We start from the raw sequence: 19,081 nt of genomic DNA, 5'->3' as shown, positions 1-19,081 counted from the left end.
GTATAGGAAGCCAGGATGTTACTATATCTTAAGTTACTATATCTTAAAGGTTCGTACCCTTTAAAGAGATTGTAATCTCCATAAAGAAGCTCATTTGCTTTAAATCATACATGAATTAGAAATTGTAGAAAAAATGTCATATGGGTATATATAGTTACTTGCTAACTGAGATAGGTGGAAAGTCCTGTAGCACTTACTATTTTTAGTACTCAAAATTTATTTATTATCATGTATACTTATTTCTGTTTTTACATGTGTCCTGTTGCAGCAACCGCATTGTAAATTATAGAGGGTAGAACATTTGTTGTACTGCTTATATCTCAGTATTGCAGTGCTTTACCCATTGTATATATACGTAGTGCTTTAATGATGATGCTGGGAGGCTGGCCTGGTCTGGGTAGGCTGGGTAGGCTTCCTTGAGGAAGTGGAATTTGAATTAGATTTGTAGAATCCGGTATATTAACTATACATAGTCTCCTGGAACATAAAAAAAGGGTTCTGTAGTTAAAATAATAATGTACGTTTGGTTCACTATCTGGAACATGGAACCTCTTTGATTACTGTGCCTTTGGCCCTGAAGTGACCCTCATCACTTCCTCTTATGTGATGCATTGGTCAGTAGTAGTCATGGAGCAACTACTTACAGGGCTAGGAAATGTGGGCAAGAAATACTGGGTGAGCAATAAATGTCTTACCATAGTAGAATTGGCTTTATTTAGAGAGGTGATTGAATGCCAGAATTGGTAGGACTTGCTTAAGAGGCACTGAAGTAAAGAGGAATTGTTTTGTGTTTCAGTCTAACTGGGATTTTTTGTTTTTTTGTTTGTTTTTGTAAGAAGAACTTGTAATGTTGAATGGTAGACCTTGGGACTATTAAAATAGAAATTTTAACTATATCTCTACTTTAGGGGTAGGTAATATACATTGTTTTAGTTTAGATGGTTTGCTGCCATATTTACAGTATATATTTGAAACAGGTAGAAAGTCATTATTTGGTTTCAGTAAAACAGATCCTAAGCTTTTCTATATATGCTGTTTGACATTGTAGGATGGGAGAAATGAGAGAGGGCATAAAGGGCTTTCTGACACTACTGGAGACCTTTTGCTGTTTGAGGATTTCATAATATTTCTCCTTAGAGTCCTTGGAGGTCTTTTCCTTCCCTCTTATCAACATAATGCTAAGTAATTAAAATCTCTTTTCTCTGTTTTTCATATGTCTTTTAATGCTTGGTTCAATAAGGATTATTGGATGGTTGTTAAAATGTTGGCCAATTATGCAGGACTAGGAAGCCCAGTTTCTTATTTATACATGACGCTTATGTTCTTCCTGGTTTTATTCTTAAAGTCATCAACCCTGAACTTTTTATTTTTATCTTTTTTTAAAAAAAATATTTTATTTATTTATTTGACAGAGAGACACAGTGAGAGAGGGAACATAAGTGGGGGTGGGGTGGGAGAGGGAGAAGCAGGGTTCCTGCTGAGCAGGGAGCCTGATGTGGGGATTGATCCATGATGCTGGGATAGTGCCCTGCTGAAGGCAGATGCTTAATGACTGAGCCACCCAGGCGCCCCAACCCTGAACTTTTTACACCTTCGGCTTTCTTTATGACTACATCCCAATAGCATTCTCTTTTAAATGAAAAAATAAACCACATGTGTAAATCATGACTATATTCAAACAACAAATTCAAAGAAATGAAAATATAAAGTGAAAGTCTCTGTATATAATATATTTACAGTATATAAAGTGAAAGTCTCTGTAGTGAATTACATGGCAGCTGTTAATTTAGGTTCCCCTCTTCCCCCCATTTCAGGTCACAGTATCTTTCCTGGTGGCCAAGGGATGGACATGTGACCTAGGCTGGATATGTATGTATGTATGTATTTAAATTTTATTTTTTTTTTAAAAAATAAGGCCCACACTCATTGTGGGGCTTGAACTCATAACCCTGAGATCAAGACTGCCATGCATTATTGACTGAGCCAGCCAGGTGCCCTGTCATAGTGTCTTTGGACATGGTGATTGCTGCAGAATAGCTCTGTGACAATACAGGTTCAGAGCTTTGCCTTGAGATTGAAAAATAGATGTTGGGCAAGGACAGGCTCATTCCATTGGAGTTACTAAACTGAGATGGAGTGCGCCTGGCCACATGGAGGAAGCCTGTCTGCCGTAGGAAAGAGGGAGACCAGCATACGGGTGAAGCGGAGTTGACTGAGAGATACCGTCTCTCTCACACTCAGAAATGCACAATCACACACATTCTCACACGCCGTGAGCTTGGGGAGTCACTGGAGCCTCTGGATCCACTTTAACCTTAAATTAGATCACCCTATAGTTTCCAGTTCAATGAGCTAATCAGTTGCCTGACTTGCTTGTGCTAGTTTGAATCAGGTTTTTGTCTCTTGGAACTGAAAGTTCTGACTAATTCAGACCCTTTTGGCATCTACCCCTCCTTTCTTTCCTATCCTCCCCACCCCACTATAGGATCATATTTTTTGAACTGTTACAGACTCAAAACTTAATGTCATGGGAATTTTTTTTTTTTACCTCAGAATATGAAGGAGCAATGATTTTATCTTTGCATAAAATGCTGTATAACATTACATTAGATGTATATTCTGTAATTTAGCTTTCTCCCTTTTGATGGGCATTTAGGTAGGGAGTTTTTTGGTTTTTTTTTTTGCTGTTGTAAGCTATGTTTTGGGAGACATCCTAGTTTGTATTTTTGTGCGTATGTATGAGAACATACTTATGGAATTAATGGTTGTATGCACATCTGAAAAACTGATGTCCTTTCAAAATGTTACCCCCAAAAGCTTTATCAGTTTACTCTTCTACCAACAGTAGATGATAGTTGCTGCCATCCTCTACCTTTATCAACTCTGGGTATTATCAGTCATTTCTATTTGAGCCCTATTTGGCAGGTAAAAATGGTATAACAGCATTGTTGTAAATTGCAGTTCCCTGACTATTGATAAAGTTGTTCATCTTATTAGATGTTTATTGTATGTTGGATTTTTTTCCCCCTTAAGGTGTTTTTTTTCCCAATTTATTTATTTTCAGAAAAACAGTATTCATTATTTTTTCACCACACCCAGTGCTCCATGCAAGCCCCCCTTAAGGTTTTTTGATTCATATTGTTAACTTTCTTTTGGGGATGTTTGTCTTTTTTTTTTTTTAATTGTTCTTAGCCATAATGTGCTTATGATGTAGTTGTATTTACATTAATTAGGAATGGCCTTATTAGGCAGCTGACCCTGCTACCTAGTTATTTCAGAAAGAAAAATTTGAGATATCTATTACTTCAAAACCCACATCATATGTATATTTTACAGATGTCCCTGGACATTTAACTGGTTTATATCTAATAACTTTATATAACTGCCCAATTCATTTAGTTAGCTCAAGGATATATATCTTAATTGGATGGATGTTCCGTGGGTGCTTAATTGAGGTTAATTTTATGGTTGAGGTGAATGTTAGGAGACTCTTGTTAAGGAAATTTTCAAGTTCAAAATTATTGACAGTACAGTGGATGGTATAGAGCTTTCTGACTCAACAGACTGGTTTGTCCATTGGTGCAGAATCAGAACCACTTTCAGAGGAAAATTTTGGCCCTATAAGAAAATACTTTCTTGGCTCACCTCCATGGAGAGGTGGTTTGGCTGCTAGGTATCTTTAGTGGTTAGGCTCCTTAATTTTCATAAGAGGATATTAACCTGACTCCGGACTTGAGCATGAAAGTATTTAGTCCACCTGTAATTGGCAGTGTAGAATAGCTTCGCTCTAGCAAATATGTATCCACTTACTTTGCTGCCCAATTCTTATAAAAAAACCTACAAGTCAGAAATAGCACTCTCTGAGAATTGCTTAAATATATTCAATCCACCACTCTAGAAGCAGTTTTTATTTGGATCAAGCCAGAATACCAGAAAGCTAACTTTATAGATTGCATTGTTTTAGACTGGGGTAGAATTACTTCACAGCATTATTATTTGGTATAATGTAATCAACCTTTATTGAGGGCCATTAAAATAAACAGCTTATAAAATTTAGTATTCCTCTTATTATACTCTTATTATAGAATTCTTGTGAGCCTATTATCTCCTTTATCTTAGTGCCCTTATCGATGTTGTTAGCTCGGCTACTACTATTACTATTAGCGGCTGTCCAGAAGACTAAGACTGAACACAGATGAGCTGTGTGGTGAATCCTCTTGCCCAGAAGGAGACACCATTCTGGTTGAGAGGTTATGTAAGAGTATGGGCTCTGGAGCCGGATTCCCCAGACTGGAAGCCTGGCTCTGCTGCTTCCTAGTTGTGTGCTGCTTAACCTCTTGGTGCTTTAGTTTTCTCATCTGTGAAGTAGGGTAATAATTGTACTTGCCTGCACAAGGATGTCATGAGAATTACGTGAGTTTATAGGGGTAGGGAGTAGGAAGCTGGGGAATTGGATGAAGGTGGCCCAAGGTACAAACTTCTGGTTATAAGTACAAGTGATGTAATGTAATGTACAACATGATGGCTGTAGTTAACACTGCTGTAAGATATATTTGAAAGTAAGAGAGTAGATCCTGAGTTCTCATCAGAAATGAAAGAAAAAAATTTTTTTCCTTTTTTTTGGTATCTATATGACATGATGGGTGTTAATGGAACTTACTATGGTCATCACTTCACAGTATATGTAAGTTAAATGGTTATGTTGTATACCTTAAACTTACACAGTGCTGTTTGTCATGTCTCAATTAAACTGGGGGAAAAATTGGGGTGCCTGGGTGGCTCATTGGGTTAAAGCCTCCGCTTTCAGCTCAGGTCATGATCCCAGGGTCCTGGGATCGAGCCCCGCATCGGGCTCTCTGCTCTCCTCCTTTCTCTCTGCCTGCTTCTCTGCCTACTTGTTATCTCTGTCTGTCAAATGAATAAATAAAATCTTAAAAAAAAAACTGGGGGAAAAATTGAACTAAAATAAATATACAAGAGAAGAAGAAGAAGAAGAAGAAGAAGAAGAAGAAGAGAATTCTGTGAGTTTAGACATGTAAAATGCTTGGAACATGCTCAGCCCAGCACACATGCAATGAAAGAGAGCTGCTGCTGTTCCCCCCAGCTTTTTTTTTTTTTTGGTATAGTAAAATACAAATAATATACAATTTACCATCTTCACCATTTTTAAGTGTAGAGTTCAAGCTGCTACATCACCATTATTTTTTGAACCCATGTAGTAACTTTTTCCCCAGGTCTTGGTACCAGGAAAAGCTGCCTTTCCCCTGACCAGCTGGTCTGCTTGTATTACATAGTCACAACTGCTGTGGCCCATGGTGTTTCCATGCAGGAGAGCTCAGTCAAATGGGCAGTCCTTCCCTTGCAACTTTATAGAACCTTGTGGCATTTAGGTTTTGTGGTGAACTACCCCTCACTTCATCTTATTTTCCTCCCTCACTTTCTCCTTGCCCCAGTGTCACCACTTCGTTCTTTTTAATTCTAATGCTCTCTGTGAGCTCTCGCCATCTCTTTTAGAATACCAGGGACATAAGCAAGTAATCTGCATTACAGCAGTTGACCATGTTGAAATTTCAGATTAATTTTCATTCAGTTTACCTTAACTGCCTGCTTCTTGATGACAGGGAGGTGCTGTAATTTTCATTAAGATATCTCAAATCTCATCATAGGATGGCTTACTTCTGGGAAGGTTCCTGTTGACAGCTAATCCTGTTCATGCTGTGGGTTTTCTTTTAAGCTTCAGTTACAAAAGTGTTCCTTCCTGACTTTTCTTGTTTGTTTTTTCCCTTGACCTTTGATCCAGCCATCTTTTGTAGATTGAGGGAGGAGTTTGGGGAGGATCATTTTAAGAACATATAAACTTGTAGTTTTGAAAAAATACACTTCACAATAAGACTTTTACCATAATATAGCTCAGAAAGAGTAAAAGCTATGTGTATTGTTATTGCTTTTCTTTAAAAAACTAGAATGTTGATTTGTTGATTTACAAGGGGTAAAAAGAAATGTCCCGGGACGCCTGGGTGGCTCAGTTGGTTGGACGACTGCCTTCGGCTCAGGGCGTGATCCTGGAGTCCTGGGATCGAGTCCCACATCGGGCTCCCAGCTCCATGGGGAGTCTGCTTCGCTCTCTGACCTTCTCCTCGCTCATGCTCTCTCTCACTGTCTCTCTCTCTCAAATAAATAAATAAAATCTTTAAAAAAAAAAAAAAAGAAATGTCCCAAAGCCTAAAATATTCCTGAATATTTCTGGTTATGTCTCTAGGGTATTCTCCAGATAATACATGGGGCTGATGCTATGCCTTTTTGGTTGGGGGGGAGAACCAAAGTTTTTTTGATATCAGGATTGATTGAAATATCTTTTAAGCCCTTTTTAAATTTGTAGATTCCTTATTTCCTTTTTTTTTTTTCCCCCTTGAATTTGTATGTTGAAGAACCTGGGTGATTTGTCCTTTAGAAGTTGTTACAGTCTAGATTTCTGTTTAGATTAACATATTTCTCTAACCCTCTATGTATCCTGTAAATTGGTAGTTTGACATAGAAGCTTGATTAAGGTTTAATTTTGTGTATGTGGGGGCAACACAACTTTATAGGTAGTATTATGAAACACATATAATGTCTGGTTGTCTTTTGGTGATGTTAGCAGCTGTTGGTATTGCTATTGGTTTTTGCTTCTTAAAATCCTAACGTGATCGCCATGGTGTCTAGATGAGAACAGGAAGTCATTGCCTGCAAATGGCAAAGTCTATGCTGTACAGTTGGACTCCTGGTGACCATTTGAGAATGAAGCTGTGTGCTGTGCAATCAAAGAAGACCTAAGTTTCAGACTTGGCTCCTGTGTTTAAGAGCTGTTTGATCTTGCCTAATTAACAGCAAGAGTAGTAGCAGCTACCATTTCTTTAGTGTTTATTTTACACCAGGCTCTGTACTAAGCGCTTTCTATATGTTGTGCAATCTAATCCTCATAACTATGCTGTGAGGCAGGCATTATCATCTTTATTTTGCAGTACACATTGCTGAGTAGTGAAGCAGGGATTCAAGCCCTGCTTCACTCCAATCTTGTGCTCTTAATAGCTCTGTTCTTCCATGTCTGCAAAAGAGGGGGTATAAATAGAGCTGCCTTATCTATCTTGTGGGGTTAATGAGATACCGTGTGTTAAAGTGCCTTGAAAAATATTATAGATGTTAAAATGAGAAGTGTGCCATGCTGGCAATACACAGGAAAGGTGAAAGTGGAGGCCTTTGCCTTTGGCTAAGTGATAGTGAAAAGTGTGGGTGGAAAGAACCCTCTGGTCACTTTCTAACTTCTGTTTCCATTAGTACTGCTGTTGACATGTGGGAGAGTTTCCTTCTCTTGTTAAAATTGACAGTGATAGAGATTTTGTGTGTGGTGAATGTCATATGTCAGAGGTCGCTTAAGACTCCCTAGGTGAGTATTGATGTCTTGGTTTTACTCCATGAGCCACATACGTAGGCTCACTGTCGATATTTTTAACTGAGAGAGCAAGAGTGTAGTCAACAGTTCTTTTTCTAAAAGGATAAATATTTATTAAAAGTAGAGGAAGTGTTAACTGAATTTTTAATGTAATATTTCTTTAGCCAGATAGTGGGTATATCTGTTAAAATTATTTTCAATATTTTTTCTGTGTCTGAAATAACATATAGTTAATAAAACTATTATTTAAAGTACTAACCACAATATTTGCATGTGTACCAGACAAGAGAAATGGGCATGAAGTTAGGACCTTCAGGTCTAACCTTCAGCAATTTGTTACCCATAATGATCATTAGATAATGAGTGCATTGACAATGGTGTTGAGATCTGTTGTCAGCTCTAGCTCCAAGGCAGAGGATATTGTGATGGATGAATGATCTCTGCCTGAGGCAGACATGCAGAGTATAGGAAAATGTGCTTTGTTTTTGCTAAATGTTGGTAATGTGTTTATCAGAAATCCCTGGGGCTTGACCTGGACACCTTTACTTGGTACTGTGCTTATTGCAGTTCTTTTGTTACTCTGGGAACCATACTGTCATTCTTTATTTACTATAGTGAAATATTTAGGGTTTGATTGTGATATTCCCAAGAAAGATTTCCATTTATATATGTATGTATGTATGTATGTGCGTGTGGAGCGCAGTGTGGGGCTTGAACTCACAACCCTGAGTTAAGACTTGAGCTAAGATATGAGTCGGACACTTAACTGACTGAGCCACCCAGGCACCCCTTCCTATTTATTTTTATTACCACTTTTTGAGATCTAATTCACATATCATAAAATTACCCTTTTATATTTTAAAGATTTTATTTATTTATTTGAGAGAGAGAGAATGAGAGAGAGAGAAAGACAGCATGGCGGCGGGGCTTCCGAGGAAGATACAGATTCCCTGCTGAGCAAGGAACCTTGATCCCAGGACTCTGGGATCATGACCTGAGCTGAAAGCAGTCACTTAACCTACTGAGCCACCCAGGCACTCCTAAAATTACCCCTTTAAAGTAGCTTTTAGTATACTCACAAAGTTATATAAGTGTTATGCTAACAACAGACTATATCATCATCCCCAGAAGAAATCCCATGGAACCATACAGTATTTGATCTTTTGTGTCTCAATTCTTTTCACTTTGTATAATGTTTTCAAGGTTCATTCAGATCGTAGCATGTATCAGCTTTTCATTCCATCTTACGGCCAAAAAATAGTCAATTGTATGGATAGGCCACATTTTATTTATCTGTTCAACTATTGATGGACATTTGAGTTATTTCTACTTTTTTACTGCTAGCAATAATGCTGCTATCAACTTTCATGTCCAAGTTTTTACATGGACATGTGTTTCCTTTCTTTTATTAATACACTTAGGAGTGGAATTGGTGGGTCATATGGTAACTGTGTTTAACATTTTGAGGAATACAAACTGTTTTCCAAAGTGGCTGTACCATTTTACATTCCCACCAGCAGTGTATGAAGTTTCTGATTCTTCTACCTCCTGTTACATGATTCTGATTCCAGCCATCCTAGAAAGTGTAAAGAGGCATTTGTACTTCCCTAATGACTACGATGTGGAAGATGTGGAACATCTTTTCATATGCTTATTGTTCATGCATTCATCTGTTTGAGAGAAATGTCTACTCAGATATTTTGCCCGTTTTAAAGTTTGGTTATTTGCCTTTTTATTATTGAATATTAAGTGTTCTTTATATATTTTCGATATGAGTCTCATATCAAATACATGATTTGCAAGTACACCCTCCCATCATGTGGATAGTGTTTTCACTTTCTTGATGGTGTCCTCTGAGGCACAAAAGTTTTCAATTTTGATGAAGTCCAATTTATCTTTGTTTTTTCCTTGTGCCTTTGGTGTCATAACTAAGAAACTCTCACCTAATCCAAGGTGATGAAAATTTATGCCTGTGTCTTTTTCTAAGAGTTTTATAGTTTTAGCACTTAATATTTAAGTCTTTGATATACTTTGAGTTATTTTTTCTGTATAGTGTGAGGTAGATTTCAGTTCTTTTTGCAGTAGAGATATAGCTCATTATTTTTTAAATTTGCATGTCAGCAAGACCCTCTGATTCACCTCACTTGATAATATTTTAATCAGTATATGATTTCCTGCCACTTCATTAGTTCACCTCTGACTCCTTACTAATGAGTATTTTGTTGGTCTTAAGTAGAGTTTCTTTACCAAAGCCATGTTCACTTTTACACTTAAAAAAATGTGAGAATTAGGAGGAAGTTTATTGATCACACAGTCAAACCTCTTACCAGAGTGGAAGTTTCAGCATCTGTGACAGAAAAGCTTTCAACTTCTTTTTGGACACTTTCAGAGATGGTTAGTTCACTGCATTGTATTGCACTATAATGCAATAGTTACATTAAGAACTCTTACCTAGTCAAAAATCATGTTATAAATAAGAAATGTTTCAGAGTGAAATGGTAGTTATTGAGCTTAGTAGTTTATCACAGTTTTAATTTTATTTTTCCTGTAGCGATTTAAGTTAAAAGGAATTGGTTATTATATCATGTTATGGATGGAAAGTTTGTATCACCCCAAAATTCATGTGTTGAAGCCCTAACCCCCCCTCCCCCCAGTGTGCTGTTATCAGAAGGTGGGGCCTTTTGGTAGTAATTAGGGTTAGATGAGGTCATGAGGGTGGAGTCGTCACAGTGGGATTAATGTCCTCATAAGAGAATACCAAGCTTGCCCTTCCAACCCCCCCATGGCTCCCTAGCCTGTGAGGATACTGCAAGAAGGCAGAGATTATCTATACACCAGGAAGAGGGCCCTTGCGAGGCACCAACTGTTGGCACCTTGATCTTGAACTTCCCAGGCTTCAGAACTGTGAGAAATAAATGGGTGTTGTCTAAGTCCAGTCTATGGTATTTTGACTAACTCCAGTCTATGATATTTTGTTATAGCGGCTAGAACTGACTAAGACATATCATAATCCACAGTGTTTTATAATTAAATGAGAACATAATATCCACCAGCACAGTAGGAGAAATGCTTATATTCCTGGAGCAATTCAGCTCATTTTGAAAAAAGCCAAGGGTTAGAACATCTATTCTTTTTTTCAGCTGGAATATTGCTGGTAACAAACTCTCCATTTTGTGAATGTCCTCTTAAAACTTGGCGTCTTCAAGTCAGTACTTCACGTATGCCCATAGTACAAAGTATGATTGGCTGATAGTTTTTGTTTGTTCTGTTTCTTTTTATATAACCTAGAATTAAGCTGTTTTTAGTAGCCATATCTTTGGAGCTCATATTGAACTTATAATCAAATGAAACCCCCTTTTCACCATGTACCGAACTGTGTGTCCCATTCCTTTGAAACTCCTTTGAGTTGCTATGAAAGTTGCTTTACCCCTAGAAAGTGTCTGGGCTCTTCTCTGGCTAATCGGCTGTATGACCTGAGCCAAGATACCAGATTTCTTTGACCTCATTTATCTGTCAGATAGGAATAATACATCCATTTTCACACTGTTGTTGGGATTTAATTAGATGATTTATGCCTATGTGTACACATGCCTCTAGCACTCCAAATGGAAATAGTTCTTGTGAAAACAGTCTTCTCTCACAGGTGCTTCTTTGATGGCTTTACTTACTCTTTGTCAGATACTATTTGTTAAATAGAATCCACCCAGTTCAGATCTGTATATCTTGAATTGATAGGAAATATTTCAAATATGCAGAAAAGAATAAAACAGTAGTAGAAAAATGATTCCATGTACATTCCACCTAACTTAATTGGATCTTCACATTTTGCTGTATTTGCTTCGGATCTTTTAAAAAGATTTTATTGATTTATTAGAGAAAGCACATGCAAGCAGGGGAGTGGCAGATAGAGGGAGAGGGAGAAGCAGACTACTTGCTGAGTGGGGGAGTGATGTCATGCTCCATCCTAGGACCCTGTGATCATGACCTGAGCCCAAGGTAGATGCTTCACCGACTGAGCCACCTAGGTCCCCCTGCTTCAAATTTTGTTTAAAAGAAGTGAAACACTGTGGAGTTGAAGCTTCTATGCACCATTCTCTCACTTTTCCTTCCTACCCCTTCCCTAGAGGTAAACACTATCCTGAATGTATGTTTCCTTAAATAATGTAGCTGTTTTGCATGTTTTTAAAGTATAGGTATATACTATAATGCAATGTGCTCTTGAAATGTACTTTTTCTTCCTCAACATTTTTCTATTGCGTGGTTACCATAATTCATTTACTCATTTGCCTTTCAGTTGTTTTAGGTAGTTTCTAATTTTTTATTAGGTAGTGTTGCAGTGACCATTCCTGAACATGCTTTTTATGAATGTATGTGAACTTCTGTAGAGAACATGTAGGGATATGTGTGTGTGTGCGTGTGTGTGTGTGTGTGTGTGTGTGTAGGATTAGAATCACTGGTTGAGGAGTATATGCCTCTTCAGTTTTGGAGAATAATTTGACATTACTTAATAAAGTACATCAATTTAGACAATTTTTGCCCGAGTGTGAGAGTTTTACTTTACCTACGTTTCCTCTACCAGGTTTTAGCGTTATCTAAAATAATGACTTCATCAGGTTCTAGAAGGTGAGCAGTTACTACGTTTAGCAGTTTCTCTGGCCAACTTCAGAAGCCCTTGGCGTGTATAAGGAAACATTTACACTATCAAATGAACAGGCTCCTGGAACTGTGTGGCTCCAGGTTTGTGTCTAACTTATTCTGGTATAACACATAATTCATTTGAGAAGTTTAGTTGAAAAATAGCAACTTTTAACTTCTGTTAACTTTTAACTTTTTAACTTTTAACTTGTGGCAATAACACAATACTATAAGCATTAGTAAAGTCTTCATTGCCCATATTTTATTTGGTTATGTTCTATGTAGAGCAAGTAAAGTAAGATTTTAGTTTCTAGCAATTGTGACTTAAATAGTATTAGCCAAGCAATAAAATTGGTGTAGGATATACTTACTTGGGTGATAAAATGTAAGCCTAAATAGAAAGTTTAATTTTTATGGTTTAAGACTTTGACATTGAAAGACATTTGTGATCATTTATACAAAGTAAATATGGTTAAGTATAGTATAATGAGTGTTAGATGAATCTGTAGTATGGTTATGTTCTGATATATACTGACAGTTCAGAGACAAAGACCGTGTGTGTTTATTGGATTAAGAAGCAAATGTGTGAGCCAGAAATAAAGCTGCTTATCACATCTTGACCCTTGCTCAAACTCTAGGCATCAGAATAAGTTATAGCTGTTAAATCTAGTTTAGCATTAAGAAAGAGCTTATCTTTAATTTTTAAAAAATAATATTAAAAACATATTTCTTCTGAAGTTCCTAAATTATTAAATGAGCATTTAGGAATAATTTATTTTGGGGACCTTTACTTTGGCATCCATGTTAAACTTATTTCTCCTTTGGTATTTTGGAAGATTCAAGTTCATTCATGTTATATTACTTGGTTGAAAGCTGTCTTGCTGTGTTGCTTGCTTGCTTGTTTTTGACCCCCTTGTAAGGGAAAGAAAAATGCAGTATTGTGGAATATAGGGAAAAATATTTAAAAGTAGAATAGAGCAAAACTTAGTGTGTAATTAGCCACATGTAGTCCTATCCCTAGACATAAGCTGTTAATATTTTGGTGAATTTCTGAAAGTTACAGTATGGATTTATAATTTTATTCAGAATTTTTACTTTTTTTCCCCCCCAAAGCAAATAACTGTTCTTTAATTTTTTGGATCAGGAGTTGAAAACAAACAAAAACAAGAAACAGGAGCCTTCAGTGAATTTCCTTCAAGAAAGAAGGTATTCTTAGTCTGTCAGGGAGGAACAGCCATAGCGGCTCAGCAGCAGTAGTCAGTCAACTCTGAGCTGCCTGAATGTGACCTCCTACGTGTCGGCTGCCTGCTGGTAAACAGGCTGAACTTTGCTCTGCAGACTATAATGGCACAAATGACATGGACCCTGACCTACAAAATATATTTTTTCTCTTTATGAATATGAATAGGTTTGTCCCTTTTTGAATTGAGGAGGAGCAAACTCAAAAGTTCACTAAGCTGTAAATGCAAATAACTATGTTATTGTTGATAAGTGAGCCTAATTAATGGCCACCTTTATGAAATGTTAGTAGGAATCATATCAGTACAGTTTACATTTAAAAAAAAATTTGCCCTAACCCCCTTTAATTCTCAGTCTGGTATCTGACCTTTTAGTCTCTTCTCCCATCTGTTAGTGCCATCTTTCTCCCTCTCTGGTACTCCCTCTGTTTCACCTCTTGATTTAAAAGTGTCTCTCTGGGACACATGGGTGGCTCAGTGGGTTAAGCCTCTGCTTTTGGCTCAGTTCATGGTCTCAGGGTCCTGGGATAGAGCCCTCCATCGGGCTCTCTCCTCAGCAGGGAGCCTGCTTTCCTCTCTCTCTCTCTCTGCCTGCCTCTCTGCCTACATGTCGTCTCTCTTTGTCAAATAAATAAATCAAATCTTTAAAAGAAAAAAAACTGCCTCTCTAGCTTTTTCTACCATGTACTCTACTCTCTATCCAGCTTTTTCCCATTTTGGATGTATCTTTAATATGTTAATATGCCAATGTTTTTTCTCCACACACCCTGTAACCACATATGCACACTATTTTGTTTGTTCTGCACAGTGTTTAATATCTGTTGAATTTGGCGCTTTAGGGATATATTCTGTTCAGTCAGATATAGTCCTCACTTCTTCCTGTTGGGTTAAAGTTGCCCCATTTACACACTTTGTTACTTTGGCAATTGTAGGGATTTGAATTTATACTTTTTTTTTTTTTTACTATATTATATATTACATTCTCTGTTAAACAACAGGAATAGATCCATACACATATGTGAAATTGATTTTTGACAAAGGTACCAAAGCAGTTCAGTGGCAAAAGGGCACTCTTCAGCAAATGGTGCTGAAACAGTTGGATATCTACATGCAAAAAAATGGACTTTGATCCGTATTTTGTACCATAGTAAAAGAAAAAAATTAACTCCAAATGGATCATAGAACTAAATATAAAACCTAAAACTTTTTAGAAAAAGAATAGTATAAATCCTTTGTGACCATTGGTTAGGTAGAGATTTCTTAGGTTCAGCACAGAAGATGTGATCTAGAAAAGGAACTGATAAATTGGATATCATCAAGATTGAGAATTTCTGACCTTCGAAAGATATCATTAAAAGTGTGGGAAAAAATAGCCATTAGAGAAATGTAAACCAAAGCAGATACCACTTCACATCTAAAAAAGTAAATGATAACAAGTATTTATGAGAATGTGGAGAAATCAGAATCTTCAAACACTGGTGGGACTATAAAGTGGTACAGTTACTTTGGAAAACATTCTGGCAGTTTCTTGGATATACTGCTAAACTCCACAAGTCTTTGTTCAAATCTTGAGTCAAGGAGGGCTACTCATACCATCCTATTTAGTGTTATAATTTTCCCCTTTCCTTCCTCTTCACTCACAATCCTTTTCCCTGCTTTTTTTTTTTTAACCCCCTAAGATATATCACCATATATATATATTTTAATGTCATCTTACAAAGTACTGTATAATTTACTTATTTAATTGTGTTTATTGTTTGCCTCTTCACATTGGGATGTAAATTCTGTGAGGCCAGGATAGAACAGTGGCTGACTTAAAGTGGTCACTCATTAAATGTTTGTTGAATGAATGCGTGAAAGCTGGGCCTAACTCCAAATCTTGTGCCCTCAATCACAATGATACACAGCCTCTCTAACAAAGATTACTGAGTCTTTATAATGACTTAATTTTTATAATGGTTCAGTAACTATGTAATACTTCATTTAGTTGCGCTATAATTTATCAAACTATTTCTTGTCACGTAGTTTATTTCTGAAGGATAGAATCATCCATTCAGCATTTAGAAGGCTTTAGCATCAGGTTTGTGTGCCAGCCTCATAAAGATGAGGAAAACGTGGGCCTTGTTCTCCAGGACCTGTCAGACTATAGTGGCGGCACATACCGCAGCAGTTATTATAATGGTGCCTGATCAGGAGACGGAGTAGAGGTGTTTTGAAGCTACAAAGAGATTATACCAGATTGGTGCCCAACTCTGTAGGAACTAGATGTTGGGTCCTGATTTGGGGTGGGGTAGAAATGGGAGGAGGAAGGACAGCTGAGCAAAAGGATGCAGTAATCAAAAAGTGCATTGAGGGCTGTTTTGGCCAGATATTAAAATAGACAGGAAGAGGGGCGCCTGGGTGGCTCAGTGGGTTGAGCCGCTGCCTTCGGCTCAGGTCATGATCACAGGGTTCTGGGATTGTGGGTTCTAGCCTCAATGGGCTCTGCACCCAGCGAGAGTCTGTTCGAGATTCTCTCTCTGCCCCTCCCCACTACTCACATACTCTCTCTCTAAAACAAGTCAATCTTAAAATTAAAAAAAAAAAAAGAATACTATATTTTATGTTCAGTCAAGTCAGGATTATCTTTAGGTAGATTATTTATTTGTATTTGGATTGTCCATTCATTTCAAAAGACATCTTTGTTGACTGTGTCCTTCTACCTTTCCCTCAGTATTCTCCCAGTTGGTTTTATTACACCTAACCAGTTCTCCCGACATCATCGTTTATACCTATATTTAAAGCTGATAAATAGATTGTTTTTGTCTTTCTAACACATTTTTTGATGCTTTTTGGGGGAGCAGATGTCATGTAAGCCTAAGAAAAGTGTATAGACTCATTTTCCTCATTCTTAGAATTTTCCTAACTTATTAATGTTTTATTTATCCATTCAGGGTTTTTCTCTAATTACAGTTCATTTACATAAGTACCAATGGAAGCCATTTTTTCCCAGTCCTATTTATTATCAGACTCCCTCTGCCCATAAATCAGGGATACAGTTCTTTTTTTTAAATTAATTTTTTAAAAAAGATCTTATTTATTTGTTTGACACACAGAGGAGAGAAATCACAAGTAGGCAGAGAAGCAGGCAGAGAGAGAGGGGGAACCAGGCTCTCCGCTGAGCAGAGAGCCCGATGTGGGACTTGATCCTAGGACCCTGAGATCATGACCTGAGCCGAAGGTAGAGGCTTAACCCACTGAGCCACCCAAGCGCCCCAGGGATACAGTTCTTAAAAACCATATACTTTTAGAGAAATTGAAGGCTCAGAATTAGAGGAAAGGGAAAAGTTATGAAACAGAATTCACTTTTAGGAACTGATTTCAGACAGGCTTATGATGGACTTTACATAAAAATATCCTCACTGCCATGATGATTTCTTAAATTTTACTTTGCTATGTTGCTTGAAATTCTATTAAATGTTGATTTGGGTAGACAAATACCTACTCCTAAGATACCTCTGGTTAAGGTAAGGGTTTATATAATCTGTTCCAGTCAGATTGCCTCTCTACCCCTAGTTGTGATTAGAAGGGAGAAATGTAATATTGGAGTTTTCTGGTTTTTTTTTTTTTTTTTTTTTAAGATTTTACTTATTTATTCATGAGAGACAGGCAGAGGCAGAGGGAGAAGTAGGCTTCCCACAGAGCAGGGAGCCCAATGCGGGACTCGACCTGGGATCATGACTTGAGCTGAAGACACTTAACCGACTGAGCCACTGAGGCACCTGGAGATCGGGGTATCATGGTAAGTTGGGGCTGCCAGAGTAGGGTCAGAGTAGGGCCAGAGTAGGGCCAGAGTAGGGTTCTAAAGTGTAGGGGAATTTGAGGGTACTGAGATTAGGGAAGAAGGGCATGGAGAGTGCTGTGCAGAAATGTGGGATTCACAAAAGACAAATTACTTTAGTAAAAAATTAATAGAGATGACACTTTAGGGAGAAACCACTTTAAGGGAAAAAGGACATTTTTTTCCTTTTAAGTCTGTCTTCTTCTGACGACATCCTGCTCACATGCTCAGGACTTAGGTTGGTTCTTCAATGTAGTTTCATTTTCCATGTTTGGGAGACTAGTATAGAGGTGAAGGTTAGGTTGAATTTGGGAAAGATAAAAGCAAATAAACTGTGACTCCACTCTAGTTAATATTATAGTACAGCTTTGTAAAATAAGTGTTTGTGGACTAGCCTGCCAATTGGACCATTATTTGTGACATTTCTTTCATAAGAATATGCATTTAACACAATTTGTTTTAGAGAACAAAAACTTCATTTTAAAGATAAAGATTAGGGAAAAAGAATGTGAGATTTGTAAGGAAACTTTTTTTAAAAAATTGAGGTATAGGGGTGCCTGGGTGGCTCAGTGGGTTGGAGCCTCTGCCTTTGGCTGGGGTCATGATCCCAGAGTCCTGGGATCGAGCCCCGCATTGGGCTCTCTGCTCCGCAGGGAGCCTGCTTCCTCCTCGCTCTCTGTCTGTCTCTCTGCCTAGTTTCTCTCTGTCAAATAAATAAAATGAAATAAAAATTATTAAAAAATTGAGGTGTAATTGACATATTATTGATATTATATTAGTTTCAGTATACAGTATAATGATCTGATGTTTGTATACACTGAAATTATCAGATAATTCTAATTACCATCTGTCACCATACAGAATTATAATTTTTTTCTGTTTTTCTGGTGATGAGAACTTTTAGGGTTTATTTTCTCAGCAACTTTCAAATATGCGCTACAATAATATTAACTGTAGTCACTGTGCTGCATATTACATCCTCATGACTTACTTATTTTATAGCTGGAAGTTTATATCTTTTGACCCCCTGGGACCTTTGTTTTTTTTAGTCCATCTCTCTTCTGTTTAACTTTAGTAATGATTGTGAGGTTGACTTTACATTATCTACTTACTGGTCCTGGTTATACTCTCTGAAGTCATATAGAACACATCTCTGTCCATTTTGATATGTTGAGAGTTCAGATATTTGATGATGATTTCAATGTCTCTTTATGATGATAGCTATTCTGTCTTCCCATATGCTTCTCTTTTTCAGGCTAATTTCCATAGCCTATTGTTTCTTCTATGCCTTTGGTTTCAGACTTGGAAATCCTTCTTAGATAATCTCTAAGTTTAAGTCCTTTAAATCATGGTATTCAAAGACCTCATCTAATGGTTTAAATGTGATCATGATCGGCTGAGATTAGAAAGGGTCTATTTTGTCAGTGTGATCAAGATAGTCCAAGTTTGCTTTTTTTGGGGGGGGGGTCTTTTAAATGACTATATCCTACATTTTGTTTCCATTAACTGCTTTGGTCATGTAAGCCTCTAGATGATTTTGTTTATGTATTTAACTATTTATATACCTGTGTATTTATTTTCATAATTGGCTATTAAGCCAGGTTTTCCTGTCATCATTTTAACCTTGGAGAAGAGAATGGTGTAGGAAATCAAGCCATGGATGTTAAGGGCAAAAAGATTTGGGTTTTGCCATTTATTAATAAAGTATCCTTGGATTGTTGATTTAGTTTTTGTTTTTATTTTTTATTTTTTAAAGATTTTATTTTTAAGTGACCTCTATACCCAGCATGGGGCTTGAACTTAAAACTCAGAGATCAAGAGGTACATGCTATACTGACCAAGCAAGCCAGGTCTCTCTTGTTTTTGTTTTTAAATGAAATGAGGACAATAATGCCTCATTACTGTGATTGTTATGAGAAGTACATGAAATAACCTAGGGAAAGGACTTTATCTTAAAAG

Source organism: Neovison vison, chromosome 8 (assembly GCF_020171115.1).
Source record: "Neovison vison isolate M4711 chromosome 8, ASM_NN_V1, whole genome shotgun sequence".
Lineage (NCBI taxonomy): Eukaryota > Metazoa > Chordata > Mammalia > Carnivora > Mustelidae > Neogale > Neogale vison.
This window is presented reverse-complemented; position numbering follows the sequence as displayed.